Source organism: Schistocerca piceifrons, chromosome 11 (assembly GCF_021461385.2).
Source record: "Schistocerca piceifrons isolate TAMUIC-IGC-003096 chromosome 11, iqSchPice1.1, whole genome shotgun sequence".
Taxonomy (NCBI): Eukaryota; Metazoa; Arthropoda; class Insecta; order Orthoptera; family Acrididae; genus Schistocerca; species Schistocerca piceifrons.
In genome coordinates, this window is record NC_060148.1 from 63,344,070 (window position 1) to 63,372,042 (window position 27,973).

General features: G+C 41.5%; 1 protein-coding gene across 1 annotated transcript in view; it reads right to left on the bottom strand.

Annotated features, from left to right (window-relative positions):
- LOC124720367 (ankyrin-1-like) overlaps positions 1 to 26,188 on the bottom strand; it is a 76,496-nt gene extending 50,308 nt beyond the window's left edge. The window contains exon 1 of the mRNA XM_047245695.1: positions 26,139 to 26,188. The gene's annotated coding sequence lies outside the window, so the exon portion shown is untranslated. The remainder of the gene's footprint in view (positions 1 to 26,138) is intronic.
- Between the last annotated feature and the right edge of the window lie 1,785 nt (positions 26,189 to 27,973).

Sequence of the window (27,973 nt, forward strand, 5' to 3'; positions counted from 1 at the left end):
CGCTACGGTCGCAGGTTCGAATCCTGCCCCGGGCATGGATGTGTGTGATGTCCTTAGGTTAGTTAGGTTTAATTAGTTCTAAGTTCTAGGCGACTGATGACCTCAGAAGTTAAGTCCCATAGTGCTCAGAGCCATTTGAACCATTTGAACCAGCTTTATAAAGAACACAGTGTTACGAACTGCCAACATATCCTGTGAAAAGTTGTTTTGTGTAAGGTTGAGTTGAAACGTCCCCTTAGAACAATTGTACAGAACTGTGCTTAAACTGACACACAATATTTTTTAGCGCAACGCAATCTGACTTTCAATAATCCCTACAAAACAATGGCCCTGACTAACATTAACCTGTACCTTTCACAAATCACTTACCTCACAAAAATCTTCATTACTCGAACTACTGCAATACAGCGAGCGCCACTACTGCCAGCTAAATAAAAGATTCAAACTACGGAAGGCACTAACTACTAGTAGCAAATGAAAGATTTTAATAGAGAACAAACAATGTATTTACCTTAATAGTCATAATATATATAGCAGTTCATGACATCCATTCTGTACTCAAAAATCCTCCATCTCATTTCCCCACATCCACCACTGCTGGCGGCTCACCTCCAACTGCGTAACGCTACGTGCTGTTCACATCCAGCTGCCGCTGCCCAACACTACAGTGGCTGACAACAATGCAAACTGGCCACAGACTACACACAGCACAGCCAGTGATTTTCATACAGAGCGCTACGTAACGTTGCCAATAAGAAAACATAAACAGCCTACTTACATAGCCCCCATGCTCCCCACAAAAAATTTTACAAATTGTTTTGGGCAGTGGCCAATAATGATTTCAAAAAAATTTTCATGATTACAATAACAAAGATATCAAATGCACACACTTATTTATACAATGTTGGTCAAAAGCTAAAATTTTCTCACAGTCCATAAAGACAGTCCAGATTGTTCATCACAGTAAAATATCAGTGTTTTTTTTTTTTTTTTCAAAGTCTGAGCAGTAAAAGACAACGCACACGGAAGTAGTGGATTTCCATGCAGTCTTGAAGAAGTAGTGTTGTCCTTCCAACTGAAAGACAGTGCTGACTCTTGACATGCTGACAGGTAATGGGCCACAACAGAGTAAACCCACAGCAGAGTCATTCGAAGTTTTGAAGAATATTGGTAGGTAGGTCATCACAGAGCTGATCACTGTAGTCCTGGTAGAGATTACGGTATTTGTGGGCCACCAGAGGTGCAGACCCACTGCAGTCCTTGTAGAAATAGTGGACAGGCCCACTGTAGTCCTGGTAGAGATTGTGGTATTGGTGGGTCATCAGAGATGTAGACCCAGTGTAGTCCTTGTAGAGATGGCCAGCAGCCATCTGTTGTGACTGTGCAGGTGCACAATCACCATTGAAGAGTCTTGCAGTTAATATAGCAAGTCCATAACCACCACTTGTGCACTCACAAAGTTTTTGGAATTGTCCTTAGAACCAGCAATGCTGTTATCCAGTCCCTTGCTGAATTATCAACACACGTGCAAACACTAACAGTCCCTACTTCTCACATATTGTCCATATACTATGACCAACAGAAAAATGTGCAGTGAAATGTAACTAACAAGTTAATAATATGATGAACTGGTATCAATTACAATTTTATAACATAAGAATACAATTACAAAGGTACAAAATACATCATTAAAGAACATAACAATACAGATAACATTTGTAGTACAGGCTTTACAACAGAATAGAAATAAACATATACATCAATGTTACAGGAATTATGACATAAGTCAATACATAAAAGATCAGAATAATTATTGAAACATCAACTTCACACATGAGCATTAAAACAAAACAGAATAAATAATGTCTAAGCATATTTACAAGGTAAATAACATATTATTAATGCCAATTATATTTGAGGATAACAGTATTCCTCATCATAGTGAATGTAGCTTAGTATTAGAAGAAGAAAAAATTCTATGAAACTACACAGAGACACAAAGAAAACAAATACACAAGGGTACACAAACATATAGTGGGATAACACAAAAGGAAAGAACGGGGTTCGTTTTCAGTGTAACATTTGGTACTGCAGTCCATCCCAAAACTTCATTCCATAGATCTTTCGTCTTATTTCAACCTTTGCTTCCACCAAAAAAACATCCTATCCAAGCATACTTTCTGTATTCTGTTCACATCCTCTTTCAAAAATAGTTTTTCTCCACTGTGCACTACTTTTTTGGCCAAACTATTTTCTTATAGCTTCTTAATGCATTTCTTCCAATTCATCATAGTTAGTTTCTTATATAGTCTACCCCCTCTTAAGCTAACTTAAATCTACTGAGCTCAGATATATATACCAAGGGACGAGGCAATGCAGCAGCATAAAACAATTAATACAAACAGCAATGACAAAAATTCAAATTGGCAAAGTAAGCAACAATATTACAACTAATATAAGGCAATGAGCAGCAAACAAGAATAATAAATTAGTAGCAAAACAGGCTTAGCAGAGTAACACAAAGTCAAATTCAGTAACACGATGCCTGGCAAACAGCAGCAGAAAATGAAATACATAAACATGACATAGCTCAAGCATAAAAATATTACAGTAAAGACAACAATGCAGACAAGGGAAATGTATATTCACATCTTATTGTCTATGTAATTAAAGTGGTGCACCACAAAAACTAATTCTACAAAAAATTACCAAGTACTTGAAAAGAAAATTATATATGCAGTTATTGTTATCAGTCCCTTCTTATTGTTCCTTCCATTCCAAGAGCTCCTTTTTCGAAGAATGTGGATCAGAACATAATTATTTAATAGATCTGTTGACAGAAAGTGTTCACATTAGGAGATGCATTCAAGTTTATTTTTTAAAACCAATGCTGCAGCACAGCTGGAAAACAGATATCAAATGAAATAAGCAACTATGAAAGGCAAAGCATAAAAATATCATTCAATAGCCATGTGACATTTCATAAGTTAGTAGAAATTCTCTCAACTCTCGTAGAAAGATACTTGTCATAATCAGGTGTGCAGATGTAAGAATGTTTCCAAGTAATGAGCGTGTCGTATTTGCGGTGCTTTCTATAATGGAATGTCAATAGCGAGGTTAATGGCCTCCCCTTTTTTTCTACCTGTGCCTCTGAAAAGGACACTCACTAATGACTTGTTCTCCCGGCGTCTGACACAGCTGGGTGCCCACGACGCATTACGTGCAGGTGGTCACTTAACTTTCTTACTGAAATATTTATGACAGCAGTTTCCGCTACAGTGACAGTCTCATATAAAAATATTTCACAGGTCAAGAATTTGCGTTACAAATCTGTAGAAACAAAATCCTATAAATATAACAGTGTCCAAAAAATTTTCGCCGGTATTGTGATACATTCACGCATTTACATACATTTCATAACTTAAAGTATGATTCTTGGTTTCCAACAACCTTATTCACAAACCAGAGTCCCTAACCACTACTCATTATTCCTTACCTTATTACACATACACATATTCATATTCATCAACACGTCTTCAGTATTTCATCATAATAACTACATAGCATAATCAGATTCCTCATATAACATCAGCTTATTGATCATAAATATACCTCAACAGCATAATACACATCGTCGTCATAAAAATAACATCATAACACCTCAGTAAAATCTCAAAAATGTCGTAGCTTTCTGCAATAATTTCAAACCATAAAAAATATTCTCTGCTCATTTCAATAGCGTCATCTACCTCGAACGTACTTTAAAATCATGCTCCCTTACCAAATACATCATTAAAAGCTCTCATAGTATCACAATGGTTCCAAAAAAAATGAACAATTCACAAAGAACAGACAAAATACAATTTCATAAGTGTGAAGTTACCCAACTGTGTAATTACGTAAACATGTGTCACTGACATAGTAAAAAAATGTTTATCTCTCAGTTACATGATCAGATAGCTGTGTAATTTATGTGTTAGAGAAATAAGGTACCGATGTGTAAAGTTGTATAAGCAAATACCATATTAGCTAGGGCTCCTTGTGCTTGCCAAACACATGATACACAAAGAAAGCGTGTACCCCCCCTGAGGATTAATGTAATTATACCCTCAGGTGTTACAGATTACAAGAATGGAATTAAATGTATTAAGGAAAACCTTTGTATCATTGTATTTCAAATATGTTTAAAAATAAATGATTTAAGTACAAAATTAATCACTCAAATACGTGTCCTGTAGCGCTAAATGTGCGTCTTGCTGTAAGATAATCTCTGTGGAAGTGTCGTAGTTATTGTCCTCCGAAAGCTAAGTTCTGCAGAAGTCAATGTACTTACCTCATGATAAACAAAAGTGAAATGCTTTGCGTATAGATATCTTAGTTATTACGCTTATTGTTGTGATGAAGGAATTACTGTGCTGTAACATATTGTTGTGCTACGGAAAAGGCTGTCTCATTGTAGCTATACCACAAAAGTTGCTACTAAAACATGTTTTACTCTCCAGAAGAATTCAGAAAAACTGTGCAGATATAAAACAGAAACACCGCAAAAGCAACATTGTAAATTGTCACTCATTAGTAGCATCGTGATAAAATCGTGTAGCTGTCACATAAACTAACCACTGTCTCATCTGGTATCTCACAGAAAGTACTTTAAATCCAGAATGTATTTTCAAGTAAACCAAAATGTTGCATTAGAATCTCATTAGCAGTACCAGTATATGTTCTAAGTATGTGAGCCTTATAGTCGTTACTTAATTGTGTAACTAACAAGCAAGAATGTACACACACAATAACACTGTGTCGTCTGTTCGCAATAACAATGCATTCGTAATTTCTGTTTAAATAAGTTCTCTTGGTTCTTGAATCGATATTTAACTTCAAACATTGTTGCATGGTAACAGTTTCTAAAGCATGCTAGTAACGTGAAGTGAAACGTTTTATAGCAAAGACAAAGTTAAAAAGCAGATTATCTTTCAATAAATGGTTTCACATGTGAAATGTGGTGTAGCTCTTTGCTCTTCCTAGTACGCAGAGTTTCAACTTGAATGCAATTATCGTGCGGTATTCGTCCGTAAAGAATACTGGAATTCTGCTCAAGGTTAGCGTCAATGTTATTTTTCCCTGAGCCAGCGGGCGCAAGTGGCTGCCTGCGGTGTGAGTCATTGTCTGTTTCTTTGTTGGCGCGCGTCGTTACAGGGATTAGGAGACCTAACTTCTACAAATTCGCCTTGCCGAGAGGGCCCTGCTCTGTTTGAGTCCCGCCAGTTCTGATGAAATTCAGGTTTGTCGTTATGATTATATCGTCTGTCGTCATGTCGGTAGATCCCACAGTTTCTTTCTTGTCGGTCACGTCGTGGAGAATTTCTCCCTGAATCTTAACTGCCCGCTGAACTGTTGCGTCTGAAATTATTCTGTCTCCGTTGATAATAATAGTTCTGGTTACCATATTGTCTGTTTCTATGATTGTCTCTATCATATTCTTTACTACGGAAATGCGATCTTTCTCTGTAACTATTACTCTGCCAGTGGTTGTCATACGGGTGGTGTCTGTTTTGGTCACGATTTGTGTTGTGAGAATAGCCTTGTCGTGTCCAGTTATTATTTCTGTCGTCACGGAATTCTGACAGATGTGACCTGTAGTGATTGTTTCCCTGTTTTTGCATCCCGCGACTGTCTGTGTCAATTTCCAGTTCTTGTAACAGTCCTTGAAAAGCTTCAATGTCGTCTTTGCAACGTCCTGCTAAAATAATATGTCTCAAATGTTCAGGCAGTTTGATTAAGCAAATGCGGATGAGTTCTGTGGGGCTGTATGGGTTTGACAGGTACTGATTCTTGTGCAACATGTCTTCAAAATATTTCACAAGACTGGAAAATTCAGATTGTTCGAAATGTTTCATCATTATGATGCTATGCTTTACTCGGTCTTGTGTAGCTTGAGACCAATATGCTGAGAGGAATGCATGGTAAAATTCTCCTTCACTGTGACAATCGTGAATGACCGATCGCATTCTTACAGCTGGTTCATTCTCCAAGTAGCCACACATAAATTCTAATCTGTGTTCTAATGACCACTTGGGAGGAAAAGAATGAGAGAATTGATGGAGCCACGCTTGTGGATGAATGTCGTTGGCAGAATTCTTAAACATTATGAATTTACGTGTAGTAATGAACAGCTTATAGTCAAAATCATCGTGTCGGCGAGTCGCATGTCGGTCATTGTTACGTCGTGTCGGCGGTTCCATCTCAAAATTCGGTTCACATTGCCAATTTCTTTCATAACTTCCGAAATGCCCTGTGTTATTATTTTGTGGCTGTTCCGTATTTCTATGTCCCTCTTCCCGTATTGGGGCGCGAGTGTCCTCTGAACTACGTAATTCTTGTATTACCTGTGTCAGCTGATCTTGTACTTCCCGGATTTGTCTTTGGTGTTGTGTATTAATTTCATTTTGATTTTGTTTGAATTTCCTAATTTGTTCGCACTCTTCTGTGTCATTAAAGACTACTGGTTTTGTGTCATTCAGATTATCATCTACCTTCGTAGATAAATTATTTAGCTGATCCGAAAGTTCAACTACTTTCCCTGATAATGAACTAATTTCCTCCATGTGTCTTTCTGAACCAATTTTCAGAGTATCTACTGTGTCCTTTAAGTTTTCTTGAGTATTTGAAAGTTGCGTAACCAAATCAGTAGATGCAACTGAGTCAATTTTAGCTTGCAAGGTCTCATGATTTTCATGAACAATAGTTTGCAGTTCTTTTATGGCTGCTTCGTGATTCTGTAATGCATTTTCATGCCGCGAAAAAATAGGTTGAAAATGGTCACAAATTTGTGTTTTTACATCATTACAGACTTTTTGACATTTCGATTCAATGTTATGTAACTCAGTAGTTAAATCTTCACGTGTTTGTTCAAGCTTATGTTCCACTGTGTCTAACTTTTGAAGATTTTGTCCCATTTGTTTCTGATTTTGTTCAAGCGTTGTGTCTAACTTTTGTAGCCTTTGTCCCATTTGTTGCATTAACTGTAATAACAGTGCACTGGTGTCTGAAACATGTTCCTCAGCGCTTTTCGGCAGTGAATTTGCACCGGAACATTCACATTTTGACAAGCGGAAAATGTGTCTTGACTCATTTGAGAAAACGGTGAGAACCCAAAACCTGAGTCTACAGTATTTGCAATATTGTGTTCTGTCATTCCCGATTCCTGAGGCGAGCTGTTGCCGACCGATCGATCGATAATGCTTCCCTGTTCTCTACCTGTTTCACTGTCTACTCCATTATTTGACGCCCGCTCCATTTCCCTATGCACAGTTACCAAATTACTACTTTGAATATTTGTTAATTCATTACATGGTGGCGTTAACACACTGCTTTCGTCTTCACTGTTTTTTCTCAGTTTACTTTGGAGCCTAGTATTACGTTTTTCACACGCCATTATTGTCACAATATTTCACACGACAACACAGAAAAGCACAATTTGAAGAGCAAAAATAAGAGAACACATTAACATAGCACTGCAAATAATATCTAGTTAATTGCAGCTGCGAAATACTTGGTGCAAATCTACATGCGTGCCACACCTGTTGTACTGTACAACAATGAAAGACTGCAACTACAAAGGAAATTCTCTCTATAATTACGCGCTAGCAATAAACAATAGCTACACTAATTGCACAAACTACAAGAAAAAATCAGAAGATTCCAGTGAGGTACCCTAGGCTAAGGGTCGACATATGAAACGTCCCCTTAGAACAATTGTACAGAACTGTGCTTAAACTGACACACAATATTTTTTAGCGCAACGCAATCTGACTTTCAATAATCCCTACAAAACAATGGCCCTGACTAACATTAACCTGTACCTTTCACAAATCACTTACCTCACAAAAATCTTCATTACTCGAACTACTGCAATACAGCGAGCGCCACTACTGCCAGCTAAATAAAAGATTCAAACTACGGAAGGCACTAACTACTAGTAGCAAATGAAAGATTTTAATAGAGAACAAACAATGTATTTACCTTAATAGTCATAATATATATAGCAGTTCATGACATCCATTCTGTACTCAAAAATCCTCCATCTCATTTCCCCACATCCACCACTGCTGGCGGCTCACCTCCAACTGCGTAACGCTACGTGCTGTTCACATCCAGCTGCCGCTGCCCAACACTACAGTGGCTGACAACAATGCAAACTGGCCACAGACTACACACAGCACAGCCAGTGATTTTCATACAGAGCGCTACGTAACGTTGCCAAAAAGAAAACATAAACAGCCTACTTACAGAGTTTAGTTGTCAGCTAGTGCAAATTTTTGTGCAACAGTCATCTCTCGCACGTTACCATTCCCTTCAAGATTTATAGAATAATTTTTACGCCTTGTATTTGGCTTCTAATTGTTCAAGTGCTTTATTTCTACTGGGATTAGCTAGTGAAACCACATAAATATTGACCACTGATGTTTGCAAAACTGTTTCACACACAATACAGACAACTACTTAACAATAACTAAACTTGCGAGAAACACGTATTCAAACAAACAGCTCTAGTACATTATTTGATGTATACTTCACAAAATCGGCATTATGTCAGTGTTGCAGTGCCTGAAGGTTTCAACAGCACAAATACCTGGCAACATACAAATAATTCCCATTTCCTAATCAGTTGGGTTCTACCCACAGCACATATTTCGCTTCAACTTACAGACATACTGCAATGCATCTCATTCTAAGCCGGCCTTGGTGGCCGTGCGGTTCTAGGCGCTGCAGTCCGGAACCGCCTGACCGCTACGGTCGCAGGTTGGAATCTTGCCTCGGGCATGGATGTGTGTGATGTCCTTAGGTTAGTTAGGTTTAAGTAGTTCTAAGTTCTAGGGGACTGATGACCTAAGATGTTAAGTCCCGTAGTGCTCAGAGCCATTTGAACCATTTGAACCATTTCATTCTAAAAAATTACGTACGATACCGGTATGTACAAAAATGAACTTTATAAATGCAGTATGGGACAAGTAATTTTGTACGCTCACAATTCAGACGGCTGCCTCACTGCTTCAGTTAATTTTTCGTCATCTATTATAAAATTATAACTTTGAACAAAAGAAGTAACGAAACGACACAATTTATAACGAATAAAGAACAACAAAAAAACTGATAACAACCATGAAAACCACGACGAAGCGAAATAGGGAAATGTGCACATGGCATTGTATGGGGCGGAAACGAGCTCCGAGGTCACGTGATCGACAACGCCGGCCGTCAAATCTTTCTTCCGGACAAACCTGAACGGTGACGTGATGTGATATGAGCTGACACGACGGCCAGTATGGATGCTGCCATTTGAAATCCATTGTTGCGGAATGTTGTGACGGGATGTGACGTGAGGTAGCGTGACGGAAAGTGTGATGATGATGATAATGATGATGATGATGATGATGATGATGGTGGTGGTGGTGGTGGTGGTGGTGGTGGTGGTGGTGGTGGTGGTGGTTTGTGGAGCGCTCAACATCATGGTCATCAGCGCCCTTACAAGTTCCATTCTTTCCATTTTCAGTCTTACCACTACCCGAATGATGACGACATGATAAGGACAACACCGATACCCAGTTCCCGGGAGGAGAATATCCCCTACCTGGCCAGAAATCGAACTCGGCACCCTGTGATCCAGAGGCAACAACGCTAGACCAAGAGCTAGTGCTAAGGAAAATTTGTATTCTGGTTTCGTCATCCAGATGTTAGTAAAAAAGTGAAGAAACCGTTATATCCTAGACCAAACAAACACAGAAAAATATCGGTTCTTCAGAACTAAACTAGCAGTATCCGTTTCAGACGGTCAGTTTTTCGCGTCCCTACCGCCTAATCTATAAGCAAGGGAACCATTAGGATAGTTTCTAGGTGTGTGTGTGGGGGAAGGGGGGGGGGGGTTCCTAGATCTGTGGATGTGGAGTAATTTTAGTATTTTGGAAGAAACAGAGCAACTTGTAAGAAGCCAAAAAAAAAGGCGCAGTTCTGACCTCACAAAAACCTGCGTAATACCAACTTTCATGTAAATTTCTGGAAGAAAAAACACCTGGATGTTTCTTTCCTTCCCCTGGGAGCTGGCCGGGGGAGGGGAGGCGGGGGAAGGAGGGTCGGACCCCCTTGCCTAACAGATAAGGGCATCTTTGTGCGTAATTTATTTTGCACGCCAGTATTCGAGTAAACGTGTTCTAGACACTGAAGCACCTTCAGTTAAGCGCGGGCAGTCCCTATCACTGTCGGTGTAAGGCATCTACTTCTACATGATTACTCTGCAATTCACATTTAAGTGCTTGGCAGAGGGTTCATCGAACCACAATCATACTATTTCTCTACCATTCCACTCCCGAACAGCGCGCGGGAAAAACGAACACCTAAACCTTCTGTTCGAGCTCTGATTTCTCTTATTTTAATGATCATTCCTGCCTATGTAGGTTGGGCTCAACAAAATATTTTCGCATTCGGAAGAGAAAGTTAGTGACTGAAATTCCGTAAATAGATCTCGCCGCGACGAAAAAAGGCTTTGCTTTAATGACTTCCATCCCAAGTCGCGTATCATATCTGCCACACTCTCTCCCCTATTACGTGATAATACAAAACGAGCTGCCCTTTTTTGCACCCTTTCGATGTCTTCCGTCAATCCCACCTGGTAAGGATCCATCACCGCGCAGCAATATTCTAACAGAGGACGAACGAGTGTAGTGTAAGCTGTCTCTTTAGTGGACTTGTTGCATCTTCTAAGTGTCCTGCCAATGAAACGCAACCTTTGGCTCGCCTTCCCCACAATATTATCTATGTGGTCTTTCCAACGGAAGTTGTTCGTAATTTTAACATCCAGGTACTTAGTTGAATTGACAGCTTTGAGAATTGTACTGTTTATCGATTAATCGAATTCCAACGAATTTCTTTTGGAACTCGTGTGGATCACCTCACACTTTTCGTTATTTAGCGTCAACTGCCACCTGCCACACCATACAGCAATCTTTTCTAAATCGCTTTGCAATTGATACTGGTCTTCGGATGACCTTACTAGACGGTAAATTACAGCATCATCTGCGAACAACCTAAGAGAACTGCTCAGATTGTCACCCAGGTCATTTATATAGATCAGGAACAGCAGACGTCCCAGGACGCTTCCCTGGGGAACACCTGGTATCACTTCAGTTTTACTCGACGATTTGCCGTCTATTACTACGAACTGTGACCTTCCTGCCAGGAAATCACGAATCCAGTAGCACAACTGAGACGATACCCCATAGGCCCGCAGCTTGATTAGAAGTCGCTTGTGAGGAACGGTGTCAAAAGCTTTCCGCAAATCTAGAAATACGGAATCAACTTGAGACCCATGTCGATAGCGGCCATTACTTCGTGCGAATAAAGAGCTAGCTGCGTTGCGCAAGAAAGATGTTTTCTGAAACCATGCTGATTACGTATCAATAGATCGTTCCCTTCGAGGTGATTCATAATGTTTGAATACAGTATATGCTCCAAAACCCTACTGCAAACCGACGTTAATGATATAGGTCTGTAGTTCGATGGATTACTCCTACTACCCTTCTTAAACACTGGTGCGACCTGCGCAATTTTCCAATCTGTAGGTACAGATCTATCGGTGAGTGAGCGGTTGTATATGATTGCTAAGTAGGGAGCTATTGTATCAGCGTAATCTGGACCTGAAGACTTGCCCGTATCAAGTGATAGAACATATGTTTTATTAAGTAACTTACTATCATTATTTACCACTCTTCAGTTATATCACGTAATTTATGCATACAGTTGGTGAACAAAGTATGAATATCGATAACGTGGTGTTGATTTGTAAGTCTCTGATGAGGTTAACTGGCACATTGTTATGGCTCAAATGGCTCTAAGCACTATGAGACTTAACATCTGAGGTCATCAGTCCCCTAAGGACATCACACACATCCATGCCCGAGGCAGGATTCGAACCTGCGACCGTAGCAGCAGCGCGGTTCCGGACTGAAGCGCCTGGAACCGCTCGGCCACAGCGGCCGACGTTATCTTTTTACCAGGTGACTGATTTTGTGCAACTATGGCTGAATTTCAAGCGGCATATGGTCCACCTTGTTCAGCGTGGCGTATTGCTAGCCTGAGAGGTCCGGGATCGATTCCCGTCGGAGTTGGAGGTTTTGTCGCTCGGGCAGTGGGTGTTGTGCTGTTCTTACGTTCGTATCGTGAGAAATGACGTTCCACTGTTGAGGTAGCCATATGGGAGCGTTCGGAAAGCCAATAAATACAAAGAAAATACCATGCATGTGAACAGCACTAGTGTACAGAACATGTTACTCGGGTCAGTGATAGGAGCCGATGACTCTGCTATCAGTAATCTAGCTGTAGTGACCCTCTGTGCTCGCAAGAATGGTCAGTCTTTGGCACTGTGGCAGATGTATTTATTGGTCGACCACAGTATTATAGCACCTCAGAGTGAGGGCGGTTCGGTCAGCTTATCGCGAGTTGTTATCGTTTCATTTGTGAGGTAGCGGGCTAGTCGTCGCGCCTTGATAATATTCTAAGTTCGGAGGAAGCAGTGGCGGTACGGGCCGCTCGGCAGGCCTACCATGTCTTGGCAGACGCTGGCCGAAGCAAGAGGGGTCCAGCCGCGTGGCTGGGAATTCCACGGTGACGCTGTGTTGATGCAGGAGACACGCCGGCAGCGCCAAAGACGGCGGACTTTGTGAAACCTTAATGGCAGACATTTCACAGTTCGTATAGAAATTAATAGTAGCCAGATGAATCATGTCCTTGACAAAGCATACGGCAGCGATGCGGAATACCCGCACTGCAGTACTAGGCAAGGTCCTAGTGGAGGTGGTTTGCCTTTGCCTTCCTCCGACCATAATGGGGATGAGTGGTGGTGATGAAGACGACACAGCAACACCCAGTCATGTCGGGGCAGGTGAAAATCCCTCACCCCGCTGGGAATCGAACGGGTTCGAGAAGCGAGAACGCTACCGCGAAACCACGAACTGTGGACTTACTGAAATGAACTGTTGTGAATATACACCACTGTCCATTAAAATTGCTACACCACGATGATGTTCTACAGACACGAAATTTAACCGACAGGAAGAAGATGCTGTGATATGCAAACGATTAGCTTTTCAGAGCATTCACACAAGGTTGGCGCCGGTGGCGACACCTACAACATGCTGACACGAGGAAAGTTTCCAACCGATTTCTCATACACAAAAAGCAGTTGACCGGCGTCGCCTGGTGAAACGTTGTTGTGATGCCTCGTGTAAGGAGGAGAAATGCGTACCATCACGTATCTGACTTTGATAAAGGTCGGATTGTAGCCTATCGCGATAGCGGTTTATCGTATCGCGACATTGCTGCTCGCGTTGGTCGAGATCCAATGACTGTTAGCAGAGTATAGAATCGGTGGGTTCAGGAGGGTAATACGGAACACCGTGCTGGATCCCAACGGCCTCTTATCACTAGCAGTCGAGATGACAGGCATCTTATCCACATGGCTGTAACGGATCGTGCACCCACGCCTCGATCCCTGAGTTAACAAATGGGAACGTTTGCAAGACAACAACCATCTGCACGAACAGTTCGATGACGTTTGCAGCAGCACGGACTATCAGCTCGGAGACCACGGCTGCGGTTACTCCTGACGCTGCATCACAGACAGGAGCGCCTGTGATGGTGTACTCAACGAAGAACCTAGGTGAAAGAATGGGAAAAGGTCATCTTTTCGGTTGAATCCAGGTTCTGTTTACAGCATCATAATGGTCGCATCCGTGCTTGGCGACATCGCGGTGAACGCACATTGGAAGCCTGTATTCGTCATTGCCATACTGGTGTATCATCCGGCGTGATGGTATGGAGTGCCATTGGTTACACGTCTCGGTCACCTCTTGTTCGCATTGACGGCGCTTTTAACATTGGACGTTCCATTACAGATGTATTACGACCCGTGGCTCTACCCTTCATCCGATCCCTACGAAACCCTAGATTTCAGCAGGATAATGCACGACCGCATGTTGCAGATCCTGTACGGGCCTTTCTGGATACAGAAAATGTTCGACTGCTGCCCTCGCCAGCACATTCTCCAGACCCGTGATTCTACCCTTCATTCGATCCCTGCGAAACCCTACATTTCAGCAGGATAATGCACGACCGCATGTTGCAGGTCCTCTATGGGTCTTTCTGGATACAGAAGATGTTCGACTGCTGCTCTGGCCAGCACATTCTCCAGATCTCTCACCAACTGAAAATGTCTGGTCAATGGTGGCCGAGCAACTGGCTCGTCACAATACGCCAGTCACTACTCTTGATGAACTGTGGTATCATGTTGAAGCTGCAAGGGCAGCTGTACCTGTACACGCCATCCAAGCTCTGTTTGACTCAATGCCTAGGCGTATCAAGGCCGTTATTACTGCCAGGGGTGGTTGTTCTGGGTATTGATTTCTGAGGATCTATGCACCCAAATTGCGTGAAAATGCAATGACATGTTAGTTCTAGGATAATATATTTGTCCAACGAATACCCATTTATCATCTACATTTCTTCTTGGTGTAGCAATTTTAATGGCCAGTTGTGTACTTTCGTCAATTAAATCGTAATTTTTCACGGTAGGTCTTGTTGGTCACGTATTTTGAATCAAACTGAAAGCAAAACATGTACAGAATTAACAGTGAACTGGAGTCTGCTGCAAAAATGAATAAATAACCACCTGTACCTCTATTGCTCAAGGCACTGTGCAGTGTGCGGCAAACTGCACTCACGTCACAGACGCCACTACGCCCCGCCGTCGCGGTAGAGCGGTTGTTGCCCCTCTCCCCCCCCCCCCCCCCCCCCCCCGCCCTCCTACCCACTCCCCTCCACTTGCAACACCACAACGGGTTCCAACCAGTCTGGCCGCGTGACGTCACCTCCCAGCCTCAGCTGTTTTGCCTGCACTGTGCGGGCGGCCGTTTCTAGCCTACAGACCACTTGCTGTCCTATAATCTGAGCCCAACTGACGGACATGTTTTTCGCCAAAGTACAGGGTGACACAGAATAACGGGACTGTTCGAAATGAGTAGCGGCACCCATGGGCAGGTGGCAGCACTGCAGGTTCGTGACAGTTAGCGAGTAAACAGTCCGCCATTTCAGTAATCATGGATCAGTGGAACGGACAACAGCGTGCGGTAGCCATAAAAATGTTTTATAAAACTAGTGGTCGTTTGGGGGGTTTCGACGTTTCTATAATTTAGGCCGTCATGATGCCGTTCCGTCGAAACACTTGGTAAGATGTTGGATTAATAACTTTGAAGAGACCGGATCTGCCCTCAAGAATAAACCAACAGGACGACCGAGAAGTGTGCGTTCTCCAACAAACGTAGATGATGTACACGAGTCTGTCTTACGGAGGCCACGGCGTTCAATTCGTAAGCAAGCAGCAGTGGTCGGGATGTCCCGGGAGAGTGTTCACAGAGTTCTTCATCTTGATTTAAAATTTCACCCGTACAAACTACAGATGGTGCAACAATTGAAGGTCAACAATTGCTAGTTAAGAGTAGGATTCTGTCAACAAATGATGACAAAAGTAAAGAATGACGACGAATTTCTAAACACGTTGTGGTTGTCAGATGAGGCACATTTTCATCTCACACATTATTCGAATAAACAGAACTACCGTTACACAAATCCTAAGGACGTTCGTGAACGCCCTTTACACGCTAGTGAAGTGGCAGTATGGTGTGATGTTTCATCACATGGGATTACCGGAGAGTATTTTTTCGCAAATGAACAGGGAAACACAGTAACTGTCAATGCCGATCGTTATGTGCAGATGTTACGAACTTCCGTTACACCTGCATTGAACAAGTTTCCAAACGTTCAAGAAGCCTGATCACAACAGAACGGAGCGACATCAAACACTGCACGGCACTCAACGGCACATGTGCGACAGTTGTTTGGCAACCATGCGATCTCACTATTCGATGATATTCCCTGGCCCCCTGGATCGCCAAATTTATCCTATTGTGATTTTTTTCTTGTGCGCCTACCTCAAGAGCAAAGTCTGCAGGACTCGACCAAAAACTCTGGTGAGTTAAAACAGAGAATTGGGGATGCAATTCATAGTATCCCAGCTGAGATGTCGCAGCGGTCAATGAGGAATCTCAACAGCAGATTTCACGAATGTATACGCCATCTAAGCCGTAATTAAAAAAAAAAAAAAAAAAAAGATAAATGCCATCAAATGGCAAAGGGCAAAGTTATAAAGGTTCCGATTACTACGAATGCAAGTTCTTTCTTTCATTACTTCTAGGTTTATTGGATTATGGAAATGTACCTATTTTCCTGTGTCACCCTGTATAACATATTCTCACTTATTTACATATGAGTCACAATGAGAGTGGAGATTTCTAACTAAATGTGCCAAAGAATTCGTCGTAAATACGGGCGGGCGCTTAACTCTGAACTGCACTAATTATTGCAAACATAGTTTTTGCATTTCTAGATTTCCACGTAATCTAACATGAAGGAAAAGACGGGCCATAGATTTTCGCAAAGACAACTGGGAACCAGGACCTGTTGCTCAATTCTGTTCTGTAATTTACGATGTTGTTGTTGTTGTGGTCTTCAGTACTGAGACTGATTTGATGCAGCTCTCTCCATACTACTCTATCCTGTGCAAACTTCTTTATCTCCCAGTACCTACTGCAACCTACATCCTTCTGAATCTGCTTAGTGTACTCATCTCTTGGTCTCCCTCTACGATTTTTACCCTCCATGCTGCTGCCCTCCAGTACTAAATTGGTGATCTCTTGATGCCTCAGAACATGTCCTACCAACAGATCCCTTCTTCTACTCAAGTTGTGCCACAAACTCCTCCCCAATCCTATTAAGTACCTCCTCATTAGTTATGTGATCTACCCATCTAATCTTCAGCATTCTTCTGTAGCACCACATTTCGAATGCTTCTATTCTCTTTTTGTCTAAACTAATTATTGTCCACGTTTCTCTTCCATACATCACTACACTCCATACAAATACTTTCAGAAACGACTTCCTAGCACTTGAATTAATACTTGATGTTAACAAATTTCTGTTCTTCAGAAACGCTTTCCTTGCCATTGCCAGTCTACATTTTATATCCTCTCTACTTCGACCATCATCAGTTATTTTGCTCCCCAAATAGCAAAACTCCTTTACTACTTTCAGTGTCTCATTTCCTAATCTAATTCCCTCAGAATCACCCGACTTAATTCGACTACATTGCATTATCCTCGTTTTGCTTTTGTTGATATTCATCTTATACCCTCCTTTCAAGACACTGTCCATTCCGTTCAACTGCTCTTCCAAGTCCTTTGCTGTTTCTGACAATTACAATGTCATCGGCGAACCTCAAAGTTTTTATTTCTTCTCCATGGATTTTAATACCTATTCCGAATTTTTCTTTGTTTCCTTTACTGCTTGCTCAATATACAGATTGAATAGCATCGGGAAGAGGCTACAACCCTGTCTCACTCCCTTGCCAACCACTGCTTCCCTTTCATGTCCCTCGACTCTTATAACTGCCATCTGCTTTCTGTACAAATTATAAATAGCCTTTCGCTCCCTCTATTTTACTCCTGCCAGTCAACATTCTCAAAAGCTTTCTCTAAGTCTACAAATACTAGAAACGTAGGTTTGCCTTTCCTTAATCTTTCTTCTAAGATAGGTCGTAGGGTCAGTATTGCCTCACGTGTTCCAACATTTCTACGGAATCCAAACAGATCTTCCCCAAGATCGGCTTCTACCAGTTTAATTTATAATAATATAAATAATTATAAAAATGAAATCAGTCGTAGGCAACTGCGTTTCTTCCCACCGCCAAAACTTTACTGAAGCAGTTCGTCTAAAAAGATTTCGGCTCCTGAGAGTTTTCGTAGTTTCCAAAGTGGAGAGCAATATTTGTGATGTATTTAAAAAATGGTTAAAATGGCTCTGAGCACTATGGGACTTAACTGCTGAGGTCATCAGTCCCCTAGAACTCAGAACTACTTAAACCTAACTAACCTAAGGACGCCACACACAGCCATGCCCGAGGCAGGATTCGAACCTGCCACCGTAGCGGTCGCGCGGTTCCAGACTGCAGCGCCTAGAACCGCTCGGCCACCCTGGCCGGCTGTGACATATTTATGTCGTTGTCTTAAACATACATACAACTTAACGGAATTTCTTATATGGCTAGTGTAGGACGAGTGATACTTAAGATATTTTATAGTGGATTGGTCATTGTGAGGGAACCTGCACAGGTAACGTGACCAGTTTTGATGCAACTCAACAAGCAACAAACCTATCATGAAGTAGAAATGAATACTGGTTAAATGCTAGATGAATGAAACTGTTAATAAATATTAGTTTCTCTGTGACAGAAAACGTCTTTTAATCATAAGTAAGTACGTTAAGAAATGCGAGATTTTTATTGCACAGAGGGGTCGGAAGGGGGGGGGGGGGGGGGGGGAAGAAGAATAAACACCACTTTTACAAGTGCCTATGTGTGGGTAGAAATTGATAAGTAGACAGAGGTTGTTACTACATAACAGCCATATTTAAAGACATTGTTACCGATTCATACAGCAAAGTATTATTATATTTCAGTCTTCCCGTTATATGAAAAGGGCATTCTAGATACCTCCATACACATTAATTGCTGTTTAGAACGCTTCTACGAGTAATATCAAATATTTTATAAGAAATATCGTATAAAGTTGCGTGTATAGATTCATCACTCCCAAGATAAACATTGCCGATTGCTCAGGGTTGGGGGAAAAGATGTCGGACGATTCAGCCTATTATATAGGAGCTCCATGTCCCGCACTGAGGACGCGCTTGACGAAAACACTTGCGCGACCGTGCTTGATCAAGCACGCCCAAAATCCTCCCGCCTGTACATGGTTCAAGGATACTTGTACAACCATCAGTTCATTTGTCAGGAAATGTCAAACTCAGACAACGATGTCCTGGCTTTGGCGGCCTTTTGGCTCGTGTTAATGAAAAACAAAACAAAATAGAAAATGTTATATGTGTATCAAAGAATGGTCAGAGAAAGGAAAACATTATTCCCGTACTATTTGCGGTAGGCACACTGAGGAAGTTGTCTCATGGTACTCTTGTTTTTCTTCTATCTTCTCCCTGAAATATTGCATTCTTTGAGTTTATCTACATTATAGTACAACCTTTACACGTAATGTACTATTCAAATTTATTCAATGTTAGGCTCACAGCGCCTAACATTGAAAAAAAGGCGAATTCAGAGAACTAGAAAAAAAGAGAGAAAAATACTAAGAAAAATTCTAGCTCTTGAGAAAAACAATGAAAATAGATGGATTAAAAGGAGAAATGAAGATTTATACGAAAATACGGAAAATATCACAGATACAATGAGGAACAGACGGCTAGAATTTTATGGGTATTTAATAAGAACGGAAGAAACACGCATTACAAAGAAAATTTTTAATTAAGTTAGTAAGCTGAAAAAAAACTGTAGGATGGATAGAAGCAGTAAAGAAAGATGCCAACAAAATAGGTGTTACAGAAGAAACAATATGTGACAGCAATCACTTCAGGCTACTGATAAGAAACGCAAACTATGAAGAAGATGAGCCAAAACCTCGACCTAAGAGAGTGTGGACAGATGAGCAGAGACAAGCAGTTGGAGAGAAAATGAAGAAGTACTGTGAAGAAAAGAATAAAAAGAAACACCATAAGTCTTAATTTGTATGCGTTCCATAGCTGGCCAAATTCATAAGCAAAAAAAAGTAGTATAACAGGACCAAATAAAAATTAAGTGAAGTTACTGACGAATGCTTCCACAAGCCTCCCCTATTCTTGGCACACATGCTGAACCATACAGACCCTTGAATGCTTGCACACGCATGCATAATCAAAATTCGATCCACCATCAAGCTGCTTGTACGGTTTTGACGCCTCGCAAGTTTCTCACACACTCGCTCAAGCGTTCTTGGTCAAGTGTGCTCGTCAAGCATGCAGTTACGTGTGTTGCCTTCGCACCTGCAGACAGAATGTTTACTGCAGCGTCCATCAACAGAACGCCAACCACGCCTGGACGATGAGGCAGATCGGACGTCTGTGCCGTGAATGAGGCATCAGCCCGGTCCCCTAGTTCTTACCAGCTGAGTTATCCAACCACATCTTACAGCAAAGCTTGAAACACATCTAGGCGTGCAGTGTAGATGCAACAAATACTTCACAGACGTAACCATTCTGCTAGTTCTAGAACGGCATAAGCTCCACCGCATAGTTTACTATTCATTTTACACTACAACCAGTAAATGACCCACCCAAGATGCTTTAACGAAATGCGCTCCAATATATGTAACAGTTCCAGTCTTCTGATTACTTTACAAATGAATTAATCTTTTACGTTAAGCATGTAAGCGAGAAAAACGTAGGAAAGCTTCGAAATTACGTTTAATATTTTTTGAAGTCACTAACTGTTGTCATTATCTAACACTGAATGAATATAGTCTCGGAAGTTTGCGCTCCAGAAGCAAAACGTAGTTTTCCGCATGTCTCAGTGTTTCCTAGTATCGCCTGTGGTCGAAATTCGACCAACTGTGTCAGTGGACTTTATCTGTGATAGCAAATGTCATGTAGCGTATCTGAAATTTTAGCTGCAGAACTGATCTGTGGCACGTGCTACACTGTAGCTACGAGTGTTCTAGAAATAGCTCTTCCATTTCTCTTTAATTGCCCAGTTGATTTTATTTTATTTAGTGTTACATAGGTCCAACTGGGTTGGGTTCACAAGGACCCGAGTCACTTTTTTACAAATACAACATGATAATCTTATAGCATATACAGACATTTGAGTACATGATTATGTAAAAATTTATACAGTGTCTTTGAGCAGCAATACAGTAAAAAAGACGACACATATTTTCTTAGAATCAATAAAGCACTGCGGGAAAACATACACACAGATACCGAGCTCAAGTTAAATAACCTTCTTAGCGGTGTTACGTCAACTTGTATTAATATAATATTAAAATTTATAATTTATTCATTTAAAAATTCATCTGGATTGTAAAAAGCTTTTCTAGCAGAAATATTTTTAGTGCTTTCTTATACTCCTGTGATGAATCTCTGCCTTTATTTCAGGAAGAAGAGCATTGAAGAGTTTTTTTCCAGTATAGTGGACAACCTTTTGCACCAATTTCTATGCTCGCTGTGTATATCATTCTTCCTCTGTGTGTTACGCTCATGATAATTACTGTTTGGTTGAAATACCTCTAGTTTTTACAAACAAAACACATGAGAGTAAAAATATTGGCATGTAGTTGTGTATGTTTTAAGTTTTCGAAAGCAATTTCTTCACGAGTCTCTTGGGAGCAAACCACATATAACTCTTAGAGCAATGAACACTTTCCTTGCTAGTGGCTGGTTTCCCCAAAAAATAATGCCATATTCAAGGAGTGAGTTAAAATAACCATAGTATGCCACTTTTGTAGTGTTAGGTTCAACACATGTAGTGACAGCCTGTAAAGCATACGTAGCAGAGTTAAGCCTCTTACAGAGCTCTATAATACGTGAAGACTAGTTCATTTTCTTGCCAATGTGCACTCTAAGAATTTTTGTTGTTTCCATTATTTCTATTCGCTGATTACCACATGTCACACTTATCTCTCTCTTTTTCTGATTTTCTACAGAACTGAATAAAGTTGGTCTTACTGGAATTTAATGAGAGACCATTCACTCTGAACCAATTAACCACAAAAAATGGTTCAAATGGCTCTGAGCACTATGGGACTTAACATCTGAGGTCATCAGTCCCCCTAGAACTTAGAAATACTTAAACCTAACTAACCTAAGGACATCACACACATCCATGCCCAAAGCAGGATTCGAACCTGCGACCGTAGCGGTCGCACGGTCCCAGACTGAAGCGCCTAGAACCGCTCGGCCACCAGCGGCCGGCAATTAACCACATCTGAGAGTATGTGATTAATGGAGTCCTCAAGGATTACTATATGTTCTACGGGTAATAAAAGTTGTAGTGCCATCAGTAAATAGTGTAAATTTACATGGCAGGCTTCTACATGATGGTAGATCATTTATAAAAATCAGGAACAATAGAGGCCCAAGAATTGAGCCCTGAGGCACTCCACCTGTAACGAAAGTCCGTTCAGAATGTGAGGAAACATCACATACTCCACCTGAGCTATTAACTTTTTGTTTTCTGTTTTGGAGATACGACTGTAGCCAATTATCTGCAACACCACTAATTCCTATAATTTTGCTTTTTGCAAGAGAATCTGATGATCAGCACAATCTAAAGTTTTAGACAAATCACAGAAAACGCCAAATGCTACCATTTCTTCATTAAGAGTTTCTAGGACTTCATTTGCAAGTGCATAGATTGTGTCTTCTGTTGAATGGCCCTTTTGAGAGCCAAATTGGCTTGCTGAGAATTCCATTCTTTATGAGATGATCAGTAATTCTTACATGTATTAGCTTTTCTAGAATTTTAGAGAAAGCTGCCAGCAGAGAGATAGGTCACAGTTAGTTCAGTTTGATCGTCCTTTTTTTACAGGGGCTTCACAATGGCATTCTTAATTCTGCTGGGAACAACACATTTCTGTAGGGACCATTGAAAATATGACAGAGTATGTCCCTTATCCAGACACAAGAATATTTCAATAAATTACTAGAAATATTACCAAACCCTGCAGAGTTCTTACTTTTTGGAGACATGATATTTTTTTGAATTTCATCTACAATGACAAGATTAAGGTGCGTTTGAAAGATGTCTTTGATACAATGCTTTGAAAAATAAATTTTGTGCTTATGGCGGCAAATTAAGTTATCCCTTATTACAACACAATGTGAATGCCGTAAAGTCACCTCAGACGCGAAATAATTTGCTTTACGAAATCTCCAATGGTTCAAATGGCTCTGAGCACTATGAGACTTAACTTCTAAGGTCATCAGTCCCCTAGAACTTAGACCTACTTAAACCTAAGGACATGACACACATCCATGCCCGAGGCAGGATTCGAACCTGCGACCGTAGCGGTCGCTCGGTTCCAGACTGTAGCGCCTAGAGCCGCTCGGCCACCATGGCCGGCGAAATCTCCAATGTAAATTCATCAAACTTTAATTACAGTTCTCAGAAGTATTTGAAATTCTGTTCAGTGCACATTTAAATGCATCATTCAGAACGACAATAGAATGATTACTATCAAAATCTGCATTACTTTTCCTATGCAAAAGCTGTGTCCCCTCTAGCTCTTCCTCGGACTGTCCGACCCTTTAATGTTCTTCTTCGGGGCAGGGTAAAACAAGTATTGTTTCCTTGCCATAAGAAACGCTGTGACTACTCAAAATAAAGATACTGAAAGTTGGGAACACACTAAATCTTGTAGCAATGGCGGCAAACGAAAAAGAGTTAGTTCCGTTTACTCTTATACCAAATTAACTGAACAAAAGACGCTAGCCGGCCGGGGTGGCCGAGCGGCTCTAGGCGCTACAGTCTGGAACCGCGCGACTGCTACGGTCGCAGGTTCCAATCCTGCCTCGGGCATGGATGTGTGTGATGTCCTTAGCTTAGTTAGGTTTAAGTAGTTCTAAGATCCAGGGGACTGATGACCTCAGAAGTTAAGTCCCATAGTGCTCAAAGCTATTTTGAAAAGACGCTAATAAACCACGTTTGTTGTCCCCGACGGCTTCGTTATTACGTTTCGTTTTCCACTGTTGAAAACATCATCAGTTGCGGCGCCCCAGCTGTCCAGTATACGAGTGTTACTGCAAATGAACTATCTGCAACGTTTAAACATCACTGTCTCTGGAATGCAACTTCACGAAACGTTGTTACTTTCGTGTTTAGTTTCTATCATAGCACCTGATCATTAAGCCTGTTGGTAGCAAACACGAAGGAAAACTTTTCTAGTGTTTGTGTGTACGTGTGGCGCGTGTGTGTGTGTGTGTGTGTGTGTGTGTGTGTGTGTGTGTGTGTGTGTGTGTGTGTGACTATATTTCCTCACCTAGAAGGAAAACTTTTCTAGTGTGTGCATGTGTGTGTGACTATATTTCCTCAACTAATGGCTATGTATACACATGATTTTGTTTTCTTTTGTCTAGAGGAAAGTAGTATCACACGAAAGTTGTGAACAAATCAGTGTGGATTTGCAGAAAATAAGTGTGTGGTGCAATGACTGGCAGTTGTCTCTCAATATTAGTAAGTGTAACCTACTGCGTATAACAAGGCGAAAATCCCCATTAATGTACGAGTACAAAATAAATGCCCAGTCTTTGGACGCCGTAACGTCCGTCAAGTATCTGGGTGTGACTATTCGAAATGATCTCAAATGGAATCATCAGATTACACAAGTAACGGGTAAGGTGAACTCTAGATTGCGGTTTATTGGTAGAATCCTGAAGCGATGCAGGCCTTCAACAAAGGAAATTGCTTACAGTACGTTAGTTCGACCAGCTTTAGAGTACTGTTCGTCTGAATGGGAGCCTGACCAGTTGGGTCTGATTCTAGAGATTGAGGAGGTCCAAAGAAGAGCGGCAAGATTCGTGACTGGCACATTTAGCCATCGCGAGAGCGTTACAAATCTCATAGAAAGTTTGAAGTGGGACACTCTTGCAGATAGACGGCGCGCTAAACAGCAGGGGCTGCTCACTAAATTCCGAAATCCGATCTTCGCCGAAGATGAAGAGCATATATTATTACCACCAACTTTGAAATCACGCAATGATCACCATTCAAAGATAAGAGAAATTAGAGCTCGTACTGAGGCATTCAGACAGTCGTTTTTCCCTCGTGCGATCCATGGTTCAAATGGCTCTGAGCACTATGGGACCTCAACTGCTGTGGTCATTAGTTCCCTAGAACTTAGAACTACTTAAACCTAACTAACCTAAGGACATCACACACATCCATGTCCGAGGCAGGATTCGAACCTGCGACCGTAGCAGTCGCGCGATCCGTGAGTGGAAAGACGGGGTGAGGGTGGGGGGGGGGGGGGGGAGGAATATGACTGACGCGAATTGTGCCCTCCGCCACACACCGCTTGGTGGCTAGCGGAGTATATATGCAGATATGTAGATGTAGAAGTTCCTTCCGAATTGTATAAGTTTCATTGACCTCTTTATATAATTAATTTAAAAAATGTTTACTTCAATTTTCGATGCTCACGTATTAAAATTATGATCGCTATTATCATTGTAAAGTCCACATTGCTCTTACTTTCTCTACGCAAAAATTGTGTCTGTCTAGCCGTGCGCTTTCACTCTGACCCGCTAGCATTGAACTTACAACATCAGGAGACAAGAAAAATCGCATTCCAGTGAAGAGTGTTATGGACCTTGTGTATTTCTTGGATGTTCTCTTAATTTTGGCTTGGATATAAACGACACTTTTTCACATGGAAATGGATGGTTCACCGTTTGCCATAGTAAGAGGTGGTAGCGGAGTTTCTAGTGTACCTGGTCTTGAAAGTTTTAATGATAGAGATGTAATTGCCTATCGTACCTATCATATGTTTGAAATTGCTATTAAACATTTTGGTAAATCAGCTTATGACTCAACATCTCCTCTTGTCTTGTATATTCGTAGCAAAAGAAAAATTAATCAAAATGAGTGCGCTTTCACTCTGACCCGCTAGCATTCTCCATTTAGGCGTACACTGAAACAAATACAGTTTTCGCACAGTAAGCGAGAGTCGGAAGTCGTAGTAATTGAAACTGAAGAAATCATATGTTAGGAACTTGCTTCAAATTTTGTGGTACTGGCAGCAAATTGACCACGCGGTTACTCTTACAGAAAAGTAAACGAAATACCGACGCCGACATGCAACGCTATTTACACACTGGGTTAGTACGATACGTTGATTTCTACTGCTGACAAGATATCGACTTAGCAGCTGTCGCATTGTAGTTGGGCGGTATGCATGTTTTACTGCAAATGAACCACGTAAACACGAAAGCCCACAGATTGCGATTTCGCGAAATTCGCACAGCCACTGACACCAGTGGACACCGCTATTGAGGCCGCACATTTCGCGACTCGCCACTTCCAGCTCCAGTAGTTAACTGTCTGGATGTCTCACTTAATAATATCGCGTCTTTCAAAATTGGCTCAGCTGTCCTACCTCTGCTGTTCACACGTCTGCCCTGTTGCACGCTCTGCCTGACACGTATCGCGAACGACTGCCCAACAAGAGCCAGCGCGGCAGCAGCTCTGACGTCACGCGGAACCCCCCCTCCCTTCCCCCGCTCACGCCGAATCCTGGCGGTAGGCCAACGGCGCGAGGCGTGACCTTCGCGTCTTGCAGCCTTTCTCCACGAACGACTTGCTGCGACTAACATACAATACGCACACGATGCACGGACAGTATCAAGAAGGATATGAAATTAATCAGTGTCGCCTATGAAAATGCCCTTGACAGATCCAAAAGGCCGGCCGCGGTGGCCGAGCGGTTCTAAGAGTTTCAATCCAGAACAATGCGACCGCTTCGGTTGTACTATAATGTAGATAAACTCAAAGAATGCAATATTTCAGGGAGAAGATAGAAGGAAAACAAGAGTACAATGAGACAACTTCCTCAGTGTGCTTACCGCAAATAGTACGGGAATAATGTTTCCCTTTCTTTAACCATTTTTTGATACATATATAACATTTTCTCTTTTGTTTTGTTTTTCATTAACACGAGCCAAAAGGCCGCCAAAGCCAGGACATCGTTGTCTGAGTTTGACATTTCCTGACAAATGAACTGATGCTTGTACAAGTATCCTTGAACCATGTACAGGCGGGAGGATTTTGGGCGTGCTTGATCAAGCACGGTCGCGCAAGTGTTTTCGTCAAGCGCGTCCTCAGTGCGGGGACATGGAGCTCCTATATAATAGGCTGAATCGTCCGACATGTTTTCCCCCAACCCTGAGCCATCGGCAATGTTTATCTTGGGGGTGATGAATCTATTCACGCAACTTTATACGATATTTCTTATAAAATATTTGATATTACTCGTAGAAGCGTTCTAATCATCAATTAATGTGTATGGAGGTATCTAGAATGCCCTTTTCATATAACGGGAAGACTGAAATATAATAATACTTTGCTGTATGAATCTAGGCTCGCAACTTGCGTAATAGTTTGCAAATAGCAAACGTAACGAGTTAAGAACTCGGTAGCAATGTCTTTAATATGGTTGTTATGTAGTAACAACCTCTGTCTACTTATCAATTTCTACCCACATATAGGCACTTGTAAAAGTGGTGTTTATTCTTCTTCCCCCCCCCACCCCCCCCTTCCGACCCCTCTGTGCAATAAAAATCTCGCATTTCTTGACGTACTTACTTGCGATTAAAAGAAGTTTTCTGTCACAGAGAAACTAATATTTACTAACAGTTTCATCTATCATTTAACCAGTATTCATTTCTACTTCATGATAGGTTTGTTGCTTGTTGAGTTGCGTCAAAACTGGTCACGTTACCTGTGCAGATTCCCTCACAATGACCAATCCGCTATAACAATATCTTAAGTATCACTCGTCCTACAGTAGCCATATAAGAAATGCCGTTAAGTTGGATGTCTGTTTATGACAACAACATAAATACATCACAGCCGGCCGCGGTGGACGACCGGTTCTAGGCGCTTGAGTCTAGAACAATGCGACTGCTTCGGTCGCAGGTTCGATTCCTGCCTCGGGCATGGATGTGTGCGATGTCCTAAGGTTAGTTAGGTTTAAGTAGTTCTAACAAGGGAACCTCCCCATCGCACCCCCCTCAGACTTCGTTATAAGTTGGCACAGGGATAGGCCTTTAAAAACTGAACACAGATCAATCGAGATAACAGGAAGAAGTTGTGTGGAACCATGAAAAAAATAAGCAAAATATACAAACTGAGTAGTTCATGTGCAAGGTGGGCAACATCAAGGAGATTGTCAGCGTGAGAGCGCCGTGGTCCCGTGGTTTAGCGTGAGCAGCT